The following is a 20,340-nucleotide window of genomic DNA, read 5'->3' on the forward strand; positions in this document are numbered from 1 at the left end:
CTCATCGGGGCTACAGCCAGCCTGACATCAGGATACCATCCGGAGGCAAACGGCCAGACCGAGCGCCTCAATCAACAACTGGAAACCGGCCTCCGATGCCTCGTGTCCCAGAACCCAACAACGTGGAGTTCCCACCTGGTCTGGGTGGAATATGCCCATAACTCCTTGCCTACCTCTGCCACTGGTTTCTCCCCCTTCAAGTGTGTCTAGGGCTACCAACCGCCAGTGTTCCCAGACTCAGAGCCAGAAGTTTCCGTGCCCTCCGCCCACGTCCTGGTGCGCCGATGCCGTCGTATTTGCGGCCCGACAAGTGCTCGCTCGCCAAGGAGATCGGGTCAAGAAAGCAGCCGACCGGAAGCGGCGCCCAGCACCTGATTACCGGCCAGGACAGAGAGTATGGCTATCCGCCAAAGACCTGCACCTCAAAGTTCCCTCCAAGAAATTAGCGCCCAGATTCGTGGGTCCCTTCCCCATAACCAAGGTCATCAGTCCAGCAGCAGTACGCCTCCGCCTACCCAGGTCGCTCCGCAGCCACCCTACTTTCCATGTCAGCCAAGTCAAGCCTGCCAAAGAAAGCCCCATGGTCCCAGCCACCAAACCCCCCCCACCGCCGCTGGAAGCTGTAGACGGAGGACTTCTGTACTGGGTCAAGAAACTTTTAGCGGTACGCAAAAGAGGTCGAGGTAGACAGTTCTTGGTAGATTGGGAGGGGTACGGTCCAGAAGAGAGACAGTGGATTCCCCAACGGAACATTGATGACCCCTCCCTGATCCGGGACTTCTATAGACTCCACCCTGAGGTCCCTGGGCCGTCAGGAGTCGGCCCTAGAAGGGGGGGTTCTGTCACACCTGGGTGAAGTCTTTTCTGGGTTTCGTCTGTTGTCATGTTGTCTTGCCATTTCCTGTTTTATTTTGAAAGGTTCACTCTCCCTCTCGTTTCAGGTCACTTGCCCTTCCTCCTGTTTCACTGGTCTGATGTCTCTCCTGATTGCCTGATTGTTCCCACCTGTGTCACACTCCCTCATGTGTATAAATGTCTCGCCCTCCTCTTGTCTTGTGCCAGAGTGTCTCGTTACTTCATGTGCGTACCTCCAGCGTTCCCTTGCCATAGCATTGTCCACAGCCACGTTTCTTGTATCTTTTTTGGATCCATGGGAGTATTTTGATTTGTAAGTTTTCTCAGGTAAGAATAGCTTCCTAGCATCACCTCCATTGGAGCGGTTTTTGTTATACTTAGTAGTTTTTTGTTCATAGCCCCTTTTTCCCTCCGTAGACGGAGCGTTTTTGAGTTATTGATATTTTTGTTAGTTTAGAGCTCAGGTCAGTTGTGTTTTTATAGCCTGTTTATTTCTCCTGTTTTTTCCATCCATCCATCCATTTTCTACCGCTTATTCCCTTTTGGGGTCGCAGGGGGCGCTGGAGCCTATCTCAGCTACAATCGGGCGGAAGGCGGGGTACACCCTGGACAAGTCGCCAACTCATCGCAGGGCCAACACAGATAGACAGACAACATTCACACTCACATTCACACACTAGGGCCCATTTAGTGTTGCCAATCAACCTATCCCCAGGTGCATGTCTTTGGAAGTGGGAGGAAGCCGGAGTACCCGGAGGGAACCCACGCAGTCACGGGGAGAACATGCAAACTCCTTCCCTTGTCCAAATAAATTGTCTTAAAATCCTGCATCTGTGTTCAGAGTCCTGTTCTGGTCGTGACACAAGATTTCAACAGAAGTGAATGTCGATCTGTGGAATCAAAGTCACAGAGTGCTGAAAGTCTTCAATTTGTCTTGCACTCTTCCCAGAACCAGAACCCTCCGTGTCTGTTGTCTCTGAAGTCCAACCAGGACCGCCTGTAAAGTTGCAGTGCTCAGTCCTCTCCCACTCTGGGAATGAAAGCTGTCAGGATGGACCCAAAGTGTCCTGGTTCAGAACTGGACCAGAAAGTGTCCATCCCAGCTTTGTTTACACTCATGAGGAATGCAAAAAGATCAAAGATAAGTCCACACAGAAATGTGTCCACACTTTCTCAAAGAACGTCAACTCCTCTGATGCTGGAACTTACTTGTGTGCTGTGGTCACATGTGGGAGGATTTCCATGGCAAATCCAATAAAAGTCAACATTAAATGTTAAGATCTTTATTGATAGATTCGACAATAGTGTTTTTTCACAAGTGTTTTTTTATCATAACTATCCAGATTCCAGCAGCTCTGATTCATACAAGTATGTTATAATTGTCTTGAGTGCTGCTTTGGCCTTAAGTTTCATCATGTCAGCCTTCCTCAATCTACAAGATCAGGACAAAAAACAGTTTTTGCTGCAAAGGTAAGAAAAAAAACAAATCAATAGGTTGCTGTTTTCTATGATTTATTTTCAATTTTTTTTAGCTGGTCAACAAACACTCGATGAAACATTCAGTCGCGTCCAGCAGGTAAGAAAAAGTCTGTAGAAAAGTTATGCGTCTTTGTTTCGTTTTCTTTTTCTTGCCATGTCTTACATGATTTGTTTCTTTAGAGAGACGAGGACTCTTTGGTTTATTCCATGCCGACCATTGTTACCAAGAAAACTGGCAGAGCGAGGCAGACAAATACGAGGGCAGCAGGGGAATTCAGCACGTAAGCTGACGTGCGTTTTCAAAAGTAAATCCTCCTGTTCTGATTTACCAAAGTATTATCTTAAGAGTTGTATTGACTTTCTGTAAAACTTAGCGCAGTGTGCTGAGAGATGCAAGACCTGTTGATGAAGATAAACCAAAATTAACTATATTTTCAGGTTATAGGCTGCTATTTTGTTTTCACGATTTCAACTGCGCTTTATACAATGCTGCTGCTACTAATAGATATTTAAGGGTTCACAAACTAAATTTGCTCTTTAGCGCCGCCCTCGTGGCTCTCTGTAGCTTTTTAAAAAATGTATGAAAATGGAAAAGATAGTGGAAAAAATATAATTTTTGTTTTAATATTGTTTTTGTAAGAGAGCAAACATGACACACACCTTCTTAATTGTTAGAAATCACACTGTTTTTATTAAACATGCAAGGTTCAACTTTATTGTCCCTGCGGGGAAATTTGTCTTGGGCTTCACTGAGGAGAGGATTTGGCGAGCACCGTTTTGTCCTACTAATTTGGGTGGTCCTTCAATGCACCGTAGTTTGTTTATATGTGGCTGCCACTCCTTTTTGGCTCATTTTGAGAAAAAAAAAAAAAATCAGTCTAAGCCTGGGCCGTTTAATTTTTTAATTTTTTAATTTGTATTTTATTTTTTAATTTATTTATTCTCTTTTATTTTTTATTTTATTTATTCTCTTTTATTTTTTTAAACAAAAAATAAATAAATAAATTAAATAAAAAAAATCAGTCCAAGCCTGGGCCGCGGGCAGCACAGTGGTACAGGAGTTAGTGCATGTGCCTCACAATACGAAGGTCCTGAGTAGTCTGGGTTCAATCCAGGGCTCGGGATCTTTCTGTGTGGAGTTTTCATGTTCTCTCCGTGACTGCGTGGGTTCCCTCCGGGTACTCCGGCTTCCTCCTAGGTTGATTGGCAACACTAAATTTGCCCTAGTGTGTGAATGTCTATCTGTGTTGGCCCTGTGATGAGGTGGCGACTTGTCCAGGGTGTACCCCGCCTTCCGCCCGAATGTAGCTGAGATAGGCTCCAGCACCCCCCACGACTCCAAAAGGGACAAGCGGTAGAAAATTGATGGATGGAAGCCTGGGCCGCTGGAAAGGCGATCCAGACAGAGGCCAAGGGGAAAAAAACTCATAGCCATAGCACACATAACATGTGTTTAAGAGGGGAACATCAAAGAACACAAAGGACATTAAAGACATTAGAAGAGCAGAGCTGAGGCAACCAACCACTTCTACACACAGCCACAAAAGTAAAACAAAAAACATATACACTGTGGTGGCCTTTGCGGTGTTCTACGCCATCGGCTGCTGGTGTGGGGGGAGCATGGCCAGAGACAGGAGCAGACCCAACAAAGCAACCAAGAGAGCCGACTCCATCCTCGACCGCCCACCAATATAATAATAATAATAATTATACATTTTATTTATAAGGCGCCTTTCTGGGCACTCAAGGACAAAATCAAAACAATAAAATCAAATTGGATAAAAACAACAACAACAACAAAGATAGAGAAGAAAAGATGATTACAACGAATAAGCAGCCAGGAATAGGTGTGTTTTGAGTCTTGATTTGAAGAGGAATATTGAGTCTAAGTTACAAAGGTCTGGTGGTAAAGAGTTCCAAAGATGTGGGGCAGAGCGGCTGACAGCTCGGGCACCCATGGTGGACAGTTTAAATAAAGGGACAGTGAGATGGATGGATGAAGAGGATCTTAGGGAATGTGAGGGCGTGGTGACATGGATCAGGTCAGAGAGATATGATGGAGAGAGGTTATGGATGGCTTTGAAAGTGAGGAGAATTATTTTAAAATGGATACAATGTTTGATGGGTAGCCTGTGGAGTTGCTGCAGAACAGGGGTGATGTGCTGGATTGAAGGGGTTCTGGTGATTATCCGCGCTGCAGAGTTCTGGAGAAGCTGAAGTTTGTGAAGTGACTTGTGAGGGAGACCAAACAGGAGAGAGTTGCAGTAGTCCAGGCGAGAGGTGACAAGGCTATGGACTAGTATGGCAGCAGTATGTGGGGTAAGGGATGGGCGAAGACGATTAATGTTTCGTAGATGAAAGTAAGCAGACCGGGTAATGTTAATATAAACACTTACATAAAGTGTTGCCTGCATTGTAAGACTTATGTAAGGCTTTTACTTTTTTTGCAGTTCCAGAAAGATTTGTATTTTGTATTTTTGGTCCAATATGGCTTTTTCAACATTTTGGGTTGCCGACCCCTGCATTAGTCCAATGAAATTGCCAAAGGGGTTATGGTGGACCAAAAAAACTGTTCACAGTAAATTAAAACGCACTCACACTTATTCTGGAGAAGTCGCAACAAAATGCACACAACAAAGCCCCAAAGTCAAAGACGATCGACACGGCCATCGGAAAAAAAACGGCCAACGCCGCACAGAACGAAACGGAAATCCACCACCACTAACAGGCCCCAACAGGACGTGCCAAAGAAGACAAGTTCAGCAAAGATGGAGGAGAAGGACAAATACTGCACTCAGGTAGGATATTCACTGTCTTCTGTCAAATTTGTGACTGAACACAAGCGCCTGTGTAAATATTGCAATGTGTGCACCTGCAGTTTATAGACTTGTGCGCCCAATATATGTACGATAAGATTTGTCCAAAAATGTAAAATGTATATTTTTGAAGGTACTTTTGTGCTAATTTGAAACACAAATGTCCACCCTGTTTAGTTCCAAAATCAATATCATGTGTATGTTGATGATACTTCATACTGAAAACAGTAAATAAAAAGTACTGACATTTTGCAGTATTCTTGCTCTGTGGAGTCATTGCAACAATCGTGTATGACATTGTTGCACACTTGACAGGAAGAGACTTTTTTCACACTTCATTTTCCTGGTTATTGCATGAAGTTGAAGATTGTGCTTATTTGAGTTTTTTTTTTCTTTTCAAAAGAGAAACCACAACCATTTCAAAGCAGCATTGGTGTCAGTAAGTGGGTGTGTCGGGATTTGATGCGTGGAAAGCAGCTTGAGCAACGTGACCCCAAGATGCAGCCAACAACACGCTATTGCCAACATTTGCCAATAATATCCTTTAATACATCAAAATATAATAAATGCATTCTTGAAGGAGTTGAGGAAAAACAAGAAGGAATGGAAAAAAGGACAAAAGAAGGCAAGTGCAAACAGAATTGTACAAGACATGGGACTTCTTTGTTTGAAGCAATAGGCAGAGCCAGGCAGAGCAAATTAGACTTAGACTTCCTTTCTTGTCATTCAAATTTGAACTTTACAGTACAGATAAGATCAACATTTATTTGTGTTAGCTCAAAGAACAAAGAGGTGCAGAGTGTTTACATTTACAAAATAAGGTGCATATATAAATAAATAGATTACTGTACAGATAAATATATTGCACTTTTGCATATGCATCCACCATTACGGATTTATGTTATATTGTCTTTATATTCCAGCTAGTTAATCTGTTTTTTGGGGGAATTGATGGGAATATTATGATGTGTTCAAGAGTCTTATGGCCTGAGGGAAGAATATGTCACAGAACCTGGAGATTCTGCTACGGAGGCTGCAGAACCTCTTTCTAGAGTCCGGCAGTGAAAACAGTCCTTGGTGGGGGTGGGAAGAGTCTCTACAGATTTTCTGAGCCCTGGTCAGGCAGCGGCTTTTTGCGATCTCCTGGATAGGAGGAAGAGGAGTCCTGATGATCTTTTCCGCCGTCCTCACCACTCTCTGCAGAGACTTTCAGTCTGAGGCACTGCACTTCGGTCCAGACAGATATGCAGTTGGTCAGTAGGCTCTCTATAGTGCCTCTGTAGAATGTGGTGAGAATGGGGGTACGGAGCTGTGTTCTTTTCATCCAACGCAAAAAGTGCATGCACTGCTGAGCTCTTTTTATAAGAGCTCCGGTGTGTAGGGATAAGGTCAGATTGACAGTTATCTGCACCCCCAGGAACTTGGTGCTGCTTATGATCTCCACTGTTGTGCCGTTGATGAAGAGTGGAGTGTGGCTGGACTGGTGCCGCCAGAAGTCCACGATCTCCTTGATTTTGTCGACGTTCAGGATCAGGTTGTTGGTTCTGCATTAGTCAAACAGATGTTTCACCTCCTCCCTGTAGTCCATGTCATTGTTGTCATGGATAAGGCCCACTACTGTTGTGTCGTCTGCCTACTTCACAATGTGGTTAGTAGTGGACCTGGCGCAGCAGTCATGGGTCATCAGTGTGAGCAGCAGCGGACTTAAGACGCAGCCCTGGGGGGAGCCGGTGCTCAGGGAGATGGCACTAGAGGTGTTGTTGCCCACTCTCACTGACTGGGGTCTGTCTGTGAGGAAGTCAAGCAGCCAGTAGCATGGTGGGGTACTGAATCCGAGGGGGGCCAGTTTGCTCACTAGGTTCGCGGTATTCTGAAGTCCAGAAACAACATCCGCACGTGTGTGTCCTTTCCTTCCAGATGTTCTAAGCTCAAGTGGAGTGCAGAAATAAACCACAGGGAGAAGGAGACAGTGACTGACCTACATAGGAGACTGATTGGCAACCGAATGCAGCTGTGTCCTGGTTGCCAATCAGGCAGCAGGGTAGACGCCTGTGCACGGCACGAGGAAGTTAATGTACCAAAAAAAAATGGAGGGCGGTGGGAGAACGTTGGTGGCGGGTCGCAAAACTGTGGCCTTAATGCTTGGCCGGCATGTCGGCCACGTGACCTTGAAGCCAGCGGAGTAGAGTCCGGGGTTGACAGTGAGTCCTCGCAAAAGTCCCAGGCACGGTGGACACGCGCAAAGAGAAAAGCAGCGATGACATCATGGGAGCCGGAGACCCAGTGTCCCTGAAGATACCGGGCACAATTCAGGTGATGGCGCCGAGCGTAAAGCCGCTGCAGCTGGCAAGGTGGACGTCCATGAGCCGGCCACCCCTGCGACTCACAAAAATGAGGAGTATGGGCGCCAGGCGGGAGCCTCCGCAGCAGACGAAGATGACGGCAGGCAAGCGAGCGACTGTCCTGGAGATCTGGCAGGCTGCTGGGCTGGAAGTCTAGCAAATGGCGTTGTCTGACCCATTGCAGGAGAGGTTGGTCGGAAAACCCACTGAAGACGGAGGCGGGCAGCAGCAATCCGTCGTCATCCCCCACCGCACAGCATCACATAGCCCCCAAAAATAATATTCTTTAATAATCCATCCATCCATCCATTTTCTACCGCATTCGGGCGAAGGCGATGTACATCCTGGACAAGTCACCACCTCATTGCAGGGCCAACACAGATAGACAGACAACATTCACACTCACATTCACACACTAGGGCCCATTTAGTCTGAAATGTACCGTTCTCCTGGCAACCTCCAAACCCAGACTCGTCCATCAGATTGCCAGATGGATAAGCGTGATTCATCACTCCAGAGAACGCGTCTCCACTGCTCTAGAGTCCAGTGGTGATGTGCTTTACACCACTGCATCCCACGCTTTGCATTGGACTTAGTGATGTATGGCTTAGATGCAGCTGCTCAGCCATAGAAAAGCATTCCATGAAGCTCTCTGCGTACTGTACGTGGGCTAATTGGAAGGTCACATGAAGTTTGGAGCTCTGTAACAACTGACTGTGCAGAAAGTCGGTGACCTCTTTGCACTATGCGCTTCAGCATCTGTCAGTTTACGTGGCCTACCACTTGGTGGCTGAGTTGCTGTTGTTCCCAAACGCTTCCATGTTCTTACAATAAAGCCGACAGTTGACTTTGGAATATGTCGGAGCGAGGAAATTTCACGACTGGATTTGTTGGACAGGTGGCATCCTATGACAGTTCCATGCTGGAAATCACTGAGAGCGGCCCATTCTTTCACAAAATGTTTGTAGAAACAGTCTCCATGCCTAAGTGCTTGATTTTATACACCTGTGGCCGGGCCAAGTGATTAGGACACCTGATTCTGATCATTTGGATGGGTGGCCAAATATTTTTGGCAATATAGTGAAGATCAGAGTTTGAATTGTTGTCCTGTGTGATGTCATTTGTGAATTCAGGGTGGATTTATTGTTTTCATAACTGGGTAGTTTAAACATTTTGGCCTAAAGTGACACCTGTGACTCAAAAATGGACAGCTGTTGCCGCTCATGTCACTTGACATGATAGTGACCCTCAGACAAATATAAGGCTTTATTGTTTTTTTTAATTTTATTTTATATTTTGACACAACCCATTCCAAAGGAAGGTTCAGCCTTTAAAATGATTCAGAAAATAATTAGTGGAGGATTACTGGTTACTGGTTGTGGCCAGTGAAAATGAAATACATGAACTCTTGTTTTAGCAAAATCCAGCACATGTGCTACATAGTTTTTTTGATTTGTAAAAATCTGCAGAGACAAAAAAAAAAGTTGACTTTACCACAGAAATACTGCATAGTCAACAAAAGTAGATAAAAAAAAACCCTGTGAGAAAATGATACAAAGGGACTGGAAAGTTTGGTTGGACATATTTCCACTGAGGTAGAGGGGGCACATGACGACCAATGAGATAGCAGCAAAATGGTTCCCTCCCATTTGGTATGATGTGTTTCAAGTCAATAATCTTAAGATGCTGTCTAGATGGTCTGATGTTCACTTGGTCAAACGAGAGGAGAAAATGTGGATCGTGCTTCATCTGCTGCTCCTGCTCCAAAGTGGAGGCAAGTCCATGCTCAGTTCCAATGGAGACATGTTCATACTGTACATGACTCTTAATAATATGTCTTCTTTTTCTCTTTTTTTTCTTCAGCATGTACAGGTGCTTACAACTTTTCCACTCTGACTCTTGGACCTGGACAAAGTATCTCTCTGACATGTCCCCGCGGTACAACTAAGAATGTTGAACACTTAATTTGGATCCGACTTGTTTCTGGAACCTATCCTGAAATTTTAGCTAAAATGGCATCTTACGAATCAGGACCTGTTGAACGTGGAACATCAAATACTGGACATCGCATCACAGCCAAAAAAGAACAAGAAATATTTGTTCTGCAAATTAGTTAAGCAGAGAAAAGTGATACGGCGATCTACTACTGTTTAAAAGTGGAATTAGATCAACTCTCGTTTTTGAAAGGAACATTCCTTCAGGTCACAGGTAAATATGACAACAAATAATTAGAAAACAGTTTAAATGAACAATTTTACATATTTTAATTGTTACATAACATCTGTTTATAGATAACAATGTTACTTGACTACTCTTCCAATAATTCAACCTTCAAATGAACAAATATTTTATTGTGATGAACATGTTTTTACATGCACTACAAGAAATGTAACCTCTGCATTAACACATCACAGTATTTTTTACCTTCAAGATTTTAACAGCAGTGAATGTGGATCTGTGGAATCAAAGTCACAGAGTGCTGAAAGACTTCAATTTGTCTTGCACTCTTCCCAGAACCAGAACCCTCCGTGTCTGTTGTCTCTGAAGTCCAACCAGGACCGCCTGTGAAGTTGCAGTGCTCAGTCCTCTCCCACTCTTGGAATGAAACCTGTCAGGATAGACCCAAAGTGTCCTGGTTCAGAACTGGACCAGAAAGTGTCCATCCCAGCTTTGTTTACACTCATGAGGAATGCAAGAAGATCAAAGATAAGTCCACACAGAAATGTGTCCACATTTTCTCAAAGAACGTCAACTCCTCTGATGCTGGAACTTACTTGTGTGCTGTGGTCACATGTGGGAGGATTTTCATGGCAAATCCAAAAAAACTCAAAAGTAAAGGTAAAGATCTTTATTGATAGATTCGACAACAGTGTTTTTTCATAAGTGTTTTTTTTATCATAACTATCCAGATTCCAGCAGCTCTGATTCATACAAGTATGTTATAATCGTCTTGAGTGCTGCTTTGGCCTTAAGTTTCATCATGTCAGCCTTCCTCATCAACAAGATCAGGACAAAAAACTGTTTTTGCTGCAAAGGTAAGAAAAAAACACATCATTAGGTTGCTCTTTGATGATTTATTTAACATTTTTTTTAGCTGGTCCACAAACACTCGATGAAACATTTAGTCGCGTCCAGCAGGTAAGAAAAAGTCTGTAGAAAAGTTCTGCGTCTTTGTTTCGTTTTCTTTTTCTTGCCATGTCTTACATGATTTGTTTCCTCAGAGAGACGAGGACTCTTTGGTTTATTCCATGCCGACCATTGTTACCAAGAAAACTGGCAGAGCGAGGCAGACAAATACGAGGGCAGCAGGGGAATTCAGCACGTACGCTGACGTGCGTCTTCAAAAGTAAATCCTCCTGTTCTGATTTATCAAAGTATTATCTTAAGAGTTGTATTGATTTTCTGTAAGACTTAGCACAGTGTGCTGAGAGATGCAAGACCTGTTGATGAAGATAATCTTAAATTAACTATATTTTCAGGTTATAGGCTGCTATTTTATTTTTCACAATTTGAACCCTGCGCTTTATACAATGCTGCGGCTACTAATAGATATTTAAGGGTTCACAAACTAAATTTGCTCTTTAGCGTCGCCCTCGTGGCTCCCTGGAGCTTTTTCAAAAATGTATGAAAATGGAAAAGATGGTGGAAAAAATTAATTTTTTGTTTTAATATTGTTTTTGTAAGAGAGCAAACATGACACACACCTTCCTAATTGTCAGAAATCCCACTGTTGATATTAAACATGCTTCACTGATGAGAGGATTTGGCGAGCATCGTTTTTCCTACTAATTTGGGCGGTCCTTCAACGCACCGTAGTTTGTTTACATGTGGCACTCCTTTTTGGCTAATTTTGAGAAAGAAAAAAAAAATCAGTCTAAGCCTGGGCCGTTTAATTTTTTGAATTTTTTTATTTACTTATTCTATTTTATTTTTTTAAACAAAAAATAAATAAATAAATTAAATAAATAAAAAAATTCAGTCCAAGCCTGGGCCGCGGGCAGCACAGTGGTACAGGGGTTAGTGCATGTGCCTCACAATACGAAGGTCCTGAGTAGTCTGGGTTCAATCCCGGGCTCGGGATCTTTCTGTGTGGAGTTTGCATGTTCTCTCCGTGACTGCGTGGGTTCCTTCCGGGTACTCCGGCTTCCTCCTAGGTTGATTGGCAACACTAAATTGGCCCTAGTATGTGAATGTGAGTGTGAATGTTGTCTGTCTATCTGTGTTGGCCCTGCGATGAGGTGGCGACTTGTCCAGGGTGTACCCCGCATTCCGCCCGAATGCAACTGAGATAGGCTCCAGCACCCCCCGCGACCCTAAAAGAGACATGCGGTAGAACATTGATGGATGGAAGCCTGGGCCGCTGGAAAGGGGGTCCAGACTGAGGCCAAGGGGGAAAAAAAACTCATAGCCATAGCACACATAGACATGTGTTTAAGAGGGTAACATCAAAGAACACAAAGGACATTAAAGACATTAGAAGAGCAGAGCTGATGCAACCAACCACTTCTACACCCAGCCACAAAAGTAAAACAAAAAAACATATACACTGTGGTGGCCTCTGCCGTGTTCCACGCCATCGACTCCCGGGGTGGGTGGAGCATGACCAGAGACAGGAGCAGACCCAACAAAGCAACCAAAAGAGCCGACTCCACCCTCGACCGCCCACCAATATAAACACTTACATCAGGGGTGCTCATTACGTTGATGGCGAGCTACCGGTCGATCGTGGAGGGTGTGTCAGTCGGTCACCAGCCAGGCATTAAAAAAATAGTCCTAAAAATGAGCGATCATAAATCTTCACTATGACGTCACTTTCGTCACTTGATTGACATTCACGGCACCCGAGGGTCTTCTGAGATGACGCTGGCTGCTGCCAGCTCATTAAAATTACCGACTGGAAGGCGAGAAACACTTTATTTCAACAGACTCTGGCGCCGTACCTGTCGTCAAAACTCCAAACACCGACTGCACAGTTGCACAATAAAAGCTCTGCTTCATCCTGCTTGCGCTAACAAAATAAGAGTCTCAGAAAGCTGGCGTGCACAAGCTAGCAAGCTACGGAGTTTGCCGACAATATATTTCTTGTAAAGTGCATACAAAGGAGTACGGAAGCTGGACAAATAAGATACCAAAAACCAACCACTTTCATGTGGTATTGGACAGAAAGGAGGACTTTTTTTCTCCTCCATTCAAAAATGCGGACGTTATCAGCACCACTGTCTGATTCCTATCAATGCAAGTCATCAGAATCAGGTAATACACCAACTTATATTCTTGTCTTCATGAAAGAAAGGAATCTATATGTGTTAAACATGCTTGTATTATCTTTAAACACCTTTAACTTATTAACAGTATTAACTATATGTGCTAAACATGCTTGCATTATCTTTAAACACCTTTAACTTATTAACAATATTAACTATATGTGTTAAACATGCTTGTATTATCTTTAAACACCTTTAACTTGTTAACAATATTAACTATATGTGTTAAACATGCTTGCATTATCTTTAAACACCTTTAACTTATTAACAATATTAACTATATGTGTTAAACATGCTTGTATTATCTTTAAACACCTTTAACTTGTTAACAATGTTAACTATGTGTGTTAAACATGCTTGTATTATCATTAAACACCTTTAACTTGTTAACAATATTAACTATATGTGTTAAACATGCTTGCATTATCTTTAAACACCTTTAACTTGTTAACAATATTAACTATATGTGTTAAACATGCTTGTATTATCTTTAAACACCTTTAACTTGTTAACAATATTAACTATATGTGTTAAACATGCTTGTATTATCTTTAAACACCTTTAACTTATTACCAATATTAACTATAAGTGTTAAATATGCTTGTATTATCTTTAAACACCTTTAACTTGTTAACAATATTAACTATATGAGTTAAACATTCTTGTATTTTCATTAAACACCTTTAACTTGTTAACAAAAACATAGATTTCATAAATAAGTAAATATAAATTATTTATATGAATGAGGTAGATCCCCACGACTTGATCAATTGAAAAGTAGCTCGCCTGCAGAAAAAGTGTGAGCACCCCTGACTTACATCATGTGTTGCCTGCATTGTAAGACTTATGTAAGGCGTTTACTTTTTTGCAGCTCCAGAAGGAATATTATTTTGTATTTTTGGTCCAATATGACTTTTTCAACATTTTGGGCTGCCGACCCCTGCATTAATCCAATGAAATTGCCAAAGAGGTTATGGTGGACCAAAAAAACTGTTCACAGTAAATCAAAACACACTCACACTAATTATGGAAAAGTCGCAACAAAATGCACACAACAAAGCCCCAAAGTCAAAGACGATCGACACGGCCATCGAAAAAAAAACGGCCAACGCTGCACAGAACGGAACGAAAATCCACCACCACTAACAGGCCCCAACAGGACGTGCCAAAGAAGATATGTTGAGCAAAGAAGGAGGAGAAGGACAAATACCGCACTCAGGTAGGCTATTCACTGTCTTCTGTCAAATTTGTGACTGAACACAAGCGCCTGTGTAAATATTGCAATGTGTGCACCTGCAGTTTATAGACTTGTGCGCCCAATATATGTACAATAAGGGTTGTCCAAAAATGTAAAATTTATATTTTTTATTGTACTTTTGTGCTGATTTGAAACATAAATATCCACCCTGTTTAGTTCCAAAATCAATATCATGTGTATGTTAATGATACTTCATACGGCAAACATTAAATAAAAAGTACTGACATTTTGCAGTATTCTTGCTCTGTGGAGTCATTGCAACAATCGTGTATGACATTGTTGCACACTTGACAGGAAGATACTTTTTTTACACTTCATTTTTTTGGTTATTGCATGAAGTTGAAGATTGTGCTTATTTGAGATTATTTTTTGTTTTTTCAGAAGAGAAACCACAACCACAACCATTTCAAAGCAGCATTGGTGTCAGTAAGTGGGTGTGTCGGGATTTGATGCGTGGAAGGCAGCTTGAGCAACGTGACCCCAAGATGCAGCCAACAACACGCTATTGCCAACAGTTGCCAATAATATCCTTTAATACATCAACATATAATTAATGCATTCTAGAAAGAGTTGAGGAAAAACAACTAGGAATGAAAAAAGGACAAAAGAAGGCAAGTGCAAACAGAATTGTACAAGACATGGGACTTCTTTGTTTGAAGCAATAGGCAGAGCCAGGCAGAGCAAATTAGACTTAGATTTCCTTTATTGTCATTCAAATTTGAACTTTACAGTACAGATAAGATCAACATTTATTTGTGTTAGCTCATTGTAGTGCGGGATAAACGAACAAAGAGGTGCAGAGTGTTTGCATTTACAAAATAAGGTACATATATAAATAAATAGATTACTGTACAGATAAATATATTGCACTTTTGCATATGCATCCACCATTACGGATGTATGTTATATTGTCTTTATATTCCAGCTAGTTAATCTGTTTTTTGGTTTTTGTGTTGAAGAGTCTTATGGCCTGAGGGAAGAATCTGTTACAGAACCTGGAGGTTCTGCTACCGAGGCTGCGGAACCTCTTTCTAGAGTCCAGCAGTGAGAACAGTCCTTGGTGGGGGTGGGAGGAGTCTCTACAGATTTTCTGAGCCCTGGTCAGGCAGCGGCTGTTTGCGATCTCCTGAATAGGAGGAAGAGGAGTCCTGATGATCTTTTCCGCCGTCCACACCACTCTCTGCAGAGACTTTCAGTCTGAGGCACTGCACTCCGGTCCAGACAGAGATGCAGTTGGTCAGTAGGCTCTCTATAGTGCCTCTGTAGAATGTGGTGAGAATGGGGGCACGGAGCTGTGTTCTTTTCATCCGACGCAAAAAGTGCATGCACTGCTGAGCTCTTTTTATAAGAGCTCCGGTGTGTAGGGATAAGGTCAGATTGACAGTTATCTGCACCCCCAGGAACTTGGTGCTGCTTACGATCTCCACTGCTATGCCGTTGATGAAGAGTGGAGTGTGGCTGGACTGGTGCCGCCTGAAATCGACGATCTCCTTGTTCTTGTCAACGTTCAGGACCAGGTTGTTGGTTCTGCATTAGTCAACCAGATGTTTCACCTCCTCCCTGTAGTCCATGTCATTGTTGTCATGGATAAGGCCCACTACTGTTGTGTCGTCTGCCTACTTCACAATGTGGTTAGTAGTGGACCTGGCGCAGCAGTCATGGGTCATCAGTGTGAGCAGTAGCGGACGTAGGACGCAGCCCTGGGGGGGAGCCGGTGCTCAGGGAGATGGCACTGGAGGTGTTGTTGCCCACTCTCACTGACTGGGGTCTGTCTGTGAGGAAGTCAAGCAGCCAGTTGCATGGTGGGGTACTGAATCCAAGGGGGGCCAGTTGGCTCACTAGGTTCGCGGGATTCTGAAATCCAGAAACAACATCCGTACGTGTGTGTCCTTTCTTTCCAGATGTTCTAAGCTCAGGTGGAGTGCAGAAATGAACTACAGGGAGAAGGAGACAGCGTCTGACCAAAATAGGAGACTGATTGGCAACCGGTTGCAGCTCTATCCCGGTTGCCAATCAGGCAGCAGGGTAGACGCCTGTGCACGGCACAAGGAACTGAATGTACCAGAAAAAATGGAGGGCAGTGGGAGAACGTTGGTGGCGGGTCGCAAAACTGCGGCCTTAATGCTTGGCCGGCATGTCGGCCACGTGACCTTGAAGCCAGTGGAGTAGAGTCCGGTGCTGACAGTGAGTCCCCGCAAAAGTCCCAAGAACGGTGGACACGCGCAAAGGGAAAAGCAGCGGTGACGTCATGGGAGCCGGAGACCCAGTGTCCCTGAAGATACCGGGCACAATTCAGGTGATGGCGTAGAGCGTAAAGCTGCTGCAGCTGGCGAGGTGGACCTCCATGAGCCGGCCACCTCTGCGACTTACAAAAATGAGGAGTATGGGCGCCAGGCGGGAGCCTCCGCAGCAGATGAGGATGACTGTTGTGTTGTCTGCATACTTCACAATGTGCTTAGTAGTCGACCTGGCGCAGCAGTCATGGGTCATCAGTGTGAGCAGCAGCGGACTCAGGACGCAGCCCTGGGGGGAGCTCAGGGAGATGGCACTGGAGGTGTTGTTGCCCACTCTCACTGACTGGGGTCTGTCTGTGAGGAAGTCAAGCAGCCAGTTGCATGGTGGGGTACTGAATCCAAGGGGGGCCAGTTTGCTCACTAGGTTCGCGGGATTCTGAAGTCCAGAAACAACATCCACACGTGTGTGTCCTTTCCTTCCAGATGTTCTAAGCTCAGGTGGAGTGCAGAAATGAACCACATGGAGAAGGAGACAGTGACTGACCTACATAGGAGACTGATTGGCAACCGAATGCAGCTGTGTCCTGGTTGCCAATCAGGCAGCAGGGTAGACACCTGTGTACGGCACGAGGAAGTTAATGTACCAAAAAAAATGGAGGGCGGTGGGAGAACGTTGGTGGCGGGTCGCAAAACTGTGGCCTTAATGCTTGGCCGGCATGTCGGCCACGTGACCTTGAAGCCAGTGGAGTAGAGTCCGGTGTTGACAGTGAGTCCTCGCAAAAGTCCCAGGCACGGTGGACACGCGCAAAGGGAAAAGCAGCGATGACGTCATGGGAGCTGTAGACCCAGTGTCCCTGAAGATACCGGGCACAGTTCAGGTGATGGCGCCGAGCGTAAAGCCGCTGCAGCTGGCGAGGTGGACGTCCATGAGCCGGCCACCCCTGCGACTTACTAAAATGAGGAGTATGGGCGCCAGGCGGGAGCCTCCGCAGCAGACGAGAATGACGGCAGGCAAGCGAGCGACTGTCCTGGAGCTCTGGCAGGCTGCTGGGCTGGAAGTCTAGCAAATGGCGTTGTCTGAACCCATTGCAGGAGAGGTTGGTCGGAAAACCCACTGAAGACGGAGGCGGGCAGCAGCGTTCCGTCGTCATCCCCCACCGCACAGCATCCCATAGCCCCCAAAAATAATATTCTTTAATAATCCATCCATCCATCCATTTTCTACCGCATTCGGGCGAAGGCGGTGTACATTCTGGACAAGTCACCACCTCATTGCAGGGCCAACACAGATAGACAGACAACATTCACACTCACATTCACACACTAGGGCCCATTTAGTTTGAAATGTAGCGTTCTCCTGGCAACCTCCAAACCCAGACTCGTCCATCAGATTGCCAGATGGATAAGCGTGATTCATCACTACAGAGAACGCGTCTCCACTGCTCTAGAGTCCAGTGGTGACGTGCTTTACACCACTGCATCCCACGCTTTGCATTGGACTTGGTGATGTATGGCTTAGATGCAGCTGATCAGCCATAGAAAACCATTCCATGAAGCTTTCTGCGTACTGTACGTGGGCTAATTGGAAGGTCACGTGAAGTTTGGAGCTCTGTAACAACTGACTGTGTAGAAAGTCGCTGACCTCTCGCTTCAGCATCTGTCAGTTTACGTGGCCTACCACTTGGTGGCTGAGTTGCTGTTGTTCCCAAACGCTTCAATGTTCTTATAATAAAGTCGACAGTTGACTTTGGAATATGTCGTAGCAAGGACATTTCACGACTGGATTTGTTGCACATGTGGCATCCTATGACAGTTCCACGCTGGAAATCACTGAGAGAGGCCCATTCTTTCACAAATGTTTGTAGAAACAGTCTCCATGCCTAAGTGCTTGACTTTATACACCTGTGGCCGGGCCAAGTGATTAGGACACCTGATTCTGATCATTTGGATGGGTGGCCAAATACTTTTGGCAATATAGTGTAGATCAGAGTTTGAATCGTTGTCCTGTGTGATGTCATTTGTGAATTCAGGGTGGATTTATTGTTTTCCTAACAGGGTAGTTCAAACATTTTGGCCTAAAGTGACACCCGTGACTCAAAAATGGACAGCTGTTGCCGCTCATGTCACTTGACATGATAGTGACCCTCAGACAAATACAAAGCTTTATTGTTATTTTTTAATTTATTTAAATTTTTTACACAACCATTTCCAAAAGGAAAGTTCAGCCTTTAAAATGATTCTTAAAATAATTAGTGGAGGATTACTGGTTACTGGTTGTGGCCAGTGAAAATGAAATACATTCACTCTTGTTTTAGCAAAATCCAGCACATGTGCTACATAGTTTTTTTGATTTGTACAAATCTGCAGAGACAAAAAAAAAAGTTGACTTTGCCACAGAAATACTGCATAGTCAACAAAAGTAGAAAAAAAAAACCCTGTGAGAAAATGATACAAAGGGACTGGAAAGTTTGGTTGGACATATTTCCACTGAGGTAGAGGGGGCACATGGCGACCAATGAGATAGCAGCAAAATGGTTCCCTCCCATTTGGTATGATGTGTTTCAAGTCAATAATCTTAAGATGCTGTCTAGATGGTCTGATGTTCACTTGGTCAAACAAGAGGAGAAAATGTGGATCGTGCTTCATCTGCTGCTCCTGCTCCAAAGTGGAGGCAAGTCCATGCTCAGTTCCAATGGAGACATGTTCATACTGTACATGACTCTTATTAATATGTCTTCTTTTTTCTCTTCAGCATGTACAGGTGCTTACAACTTTTCCACTCAGACTCTTGGACCTGGACAAAGTATCTCTCTGACATGTCCCCGCGGTACAACTAAGAATGTTGAACACTTAATTTGGATCCGACTTGTTTCTGGAACCTATCCTGAAGTTTTAGCTAAAATGGCATCTTACGATTCAGGACATGTTGAACGTGGAACATCAAATACTGGACATCGCATCACAGCCAAAAAAGAACAAGAAACATCCATCCATCCATCCATTTTCTACCGCTTATTCCCTTTGGGGTCGCGGGGGGCGCTGGAGCCTATCTCAGCTACAATCGGGCGGAAGGCGGGGTACACCCTGGACAAGTCGCCACCTCATCGCAGGGCCAACACAGATAGACAAACAACATTCACACTCACATTCACACACTAGGGACCATTTAGTGTTGCCAATCAACTTATCCCCAGGTGCATGTCTTTGGAGGTGGAAGGAAGCCGGAGTACCCGGAGAGAACCCACGCAGTCACGGGGAGAACATGCAAACTCCACACAGAAAGATCCCGAGCCCGGGATTGAACTCAGGACTACTCAGGACCTTCGTATTGTGAGGCAGATGCACAAACCCCTATCCCACCGTGCTGCCCTATTCTTTAATAATTCAAAAGAAAATGCACTCACGAGGGAGGGGGAGAAAAAACAACTAGGTTTGTCCTGGTTGCCAATCAGGCAACTGAATCTCTGTCACTCTGAAATAATGCAGTGTTGTTTACATGCACTTTATGTATGAGACATTTTTGGTCGCGAAAACCAATGTCTCCGTCTTCATGGAGCTTATGTTTCAATGTTTTAATCCTTTGTCATCTATTTTAATTCAACCTGTGAAAATTGCTTGACAAATGAAAAAACACGAACAAATGGGTCAAAGCAGGTCAACTTCTGAATAGACAAATTACATAGTCAACATTCAAAGAGTAGAAAATAAATTTTTATATCCATGCACAAAATACTTCGACCTGCACTTTTCTTGCATTTCAGGATAGTTTTTTTTGTTTTTGTTTTAGATCATGGGTGTCAAACTCTGGCCCGCGGGCCAAAATTGGCCCGCCGTGTAATTTCACTTTGCCCTTGAGGCGATATCAAATCAACACTAGCGAGCTGGCCCGCCGATTATATACAGCGGCGGTAACATCGCATTCACCGCTAATTCTCATACTTGCCAACCCTCCCTGGAGACTCCCAAATTTCAGTGCCCCTCCCGAAAATCGTCACGGCCACTTTTCATCCAGTCCAACGAGTGCTGGCCCAGTCATATAATATGTGCGGCTTCTGCACGCACACACAAGTGAATGCAATGCATACTTGATCA

Source organism: Nerophis lumbriciformis, linkage group LG16 (genome assembly GCF_033978685.3).
Source record: "Nerophis lumbriciformis linkage group LG16, RoL_Nlum_v2.1, whole genome shotgun sequence".
Taxonomy (NCBI): domain Eukaryota; kingdom Metazoa; phylum Chordata; class Actinopteri; order Syngnathiformes; family Syngnathidae; genus Nerophis; species Nerophis lumbriciformis.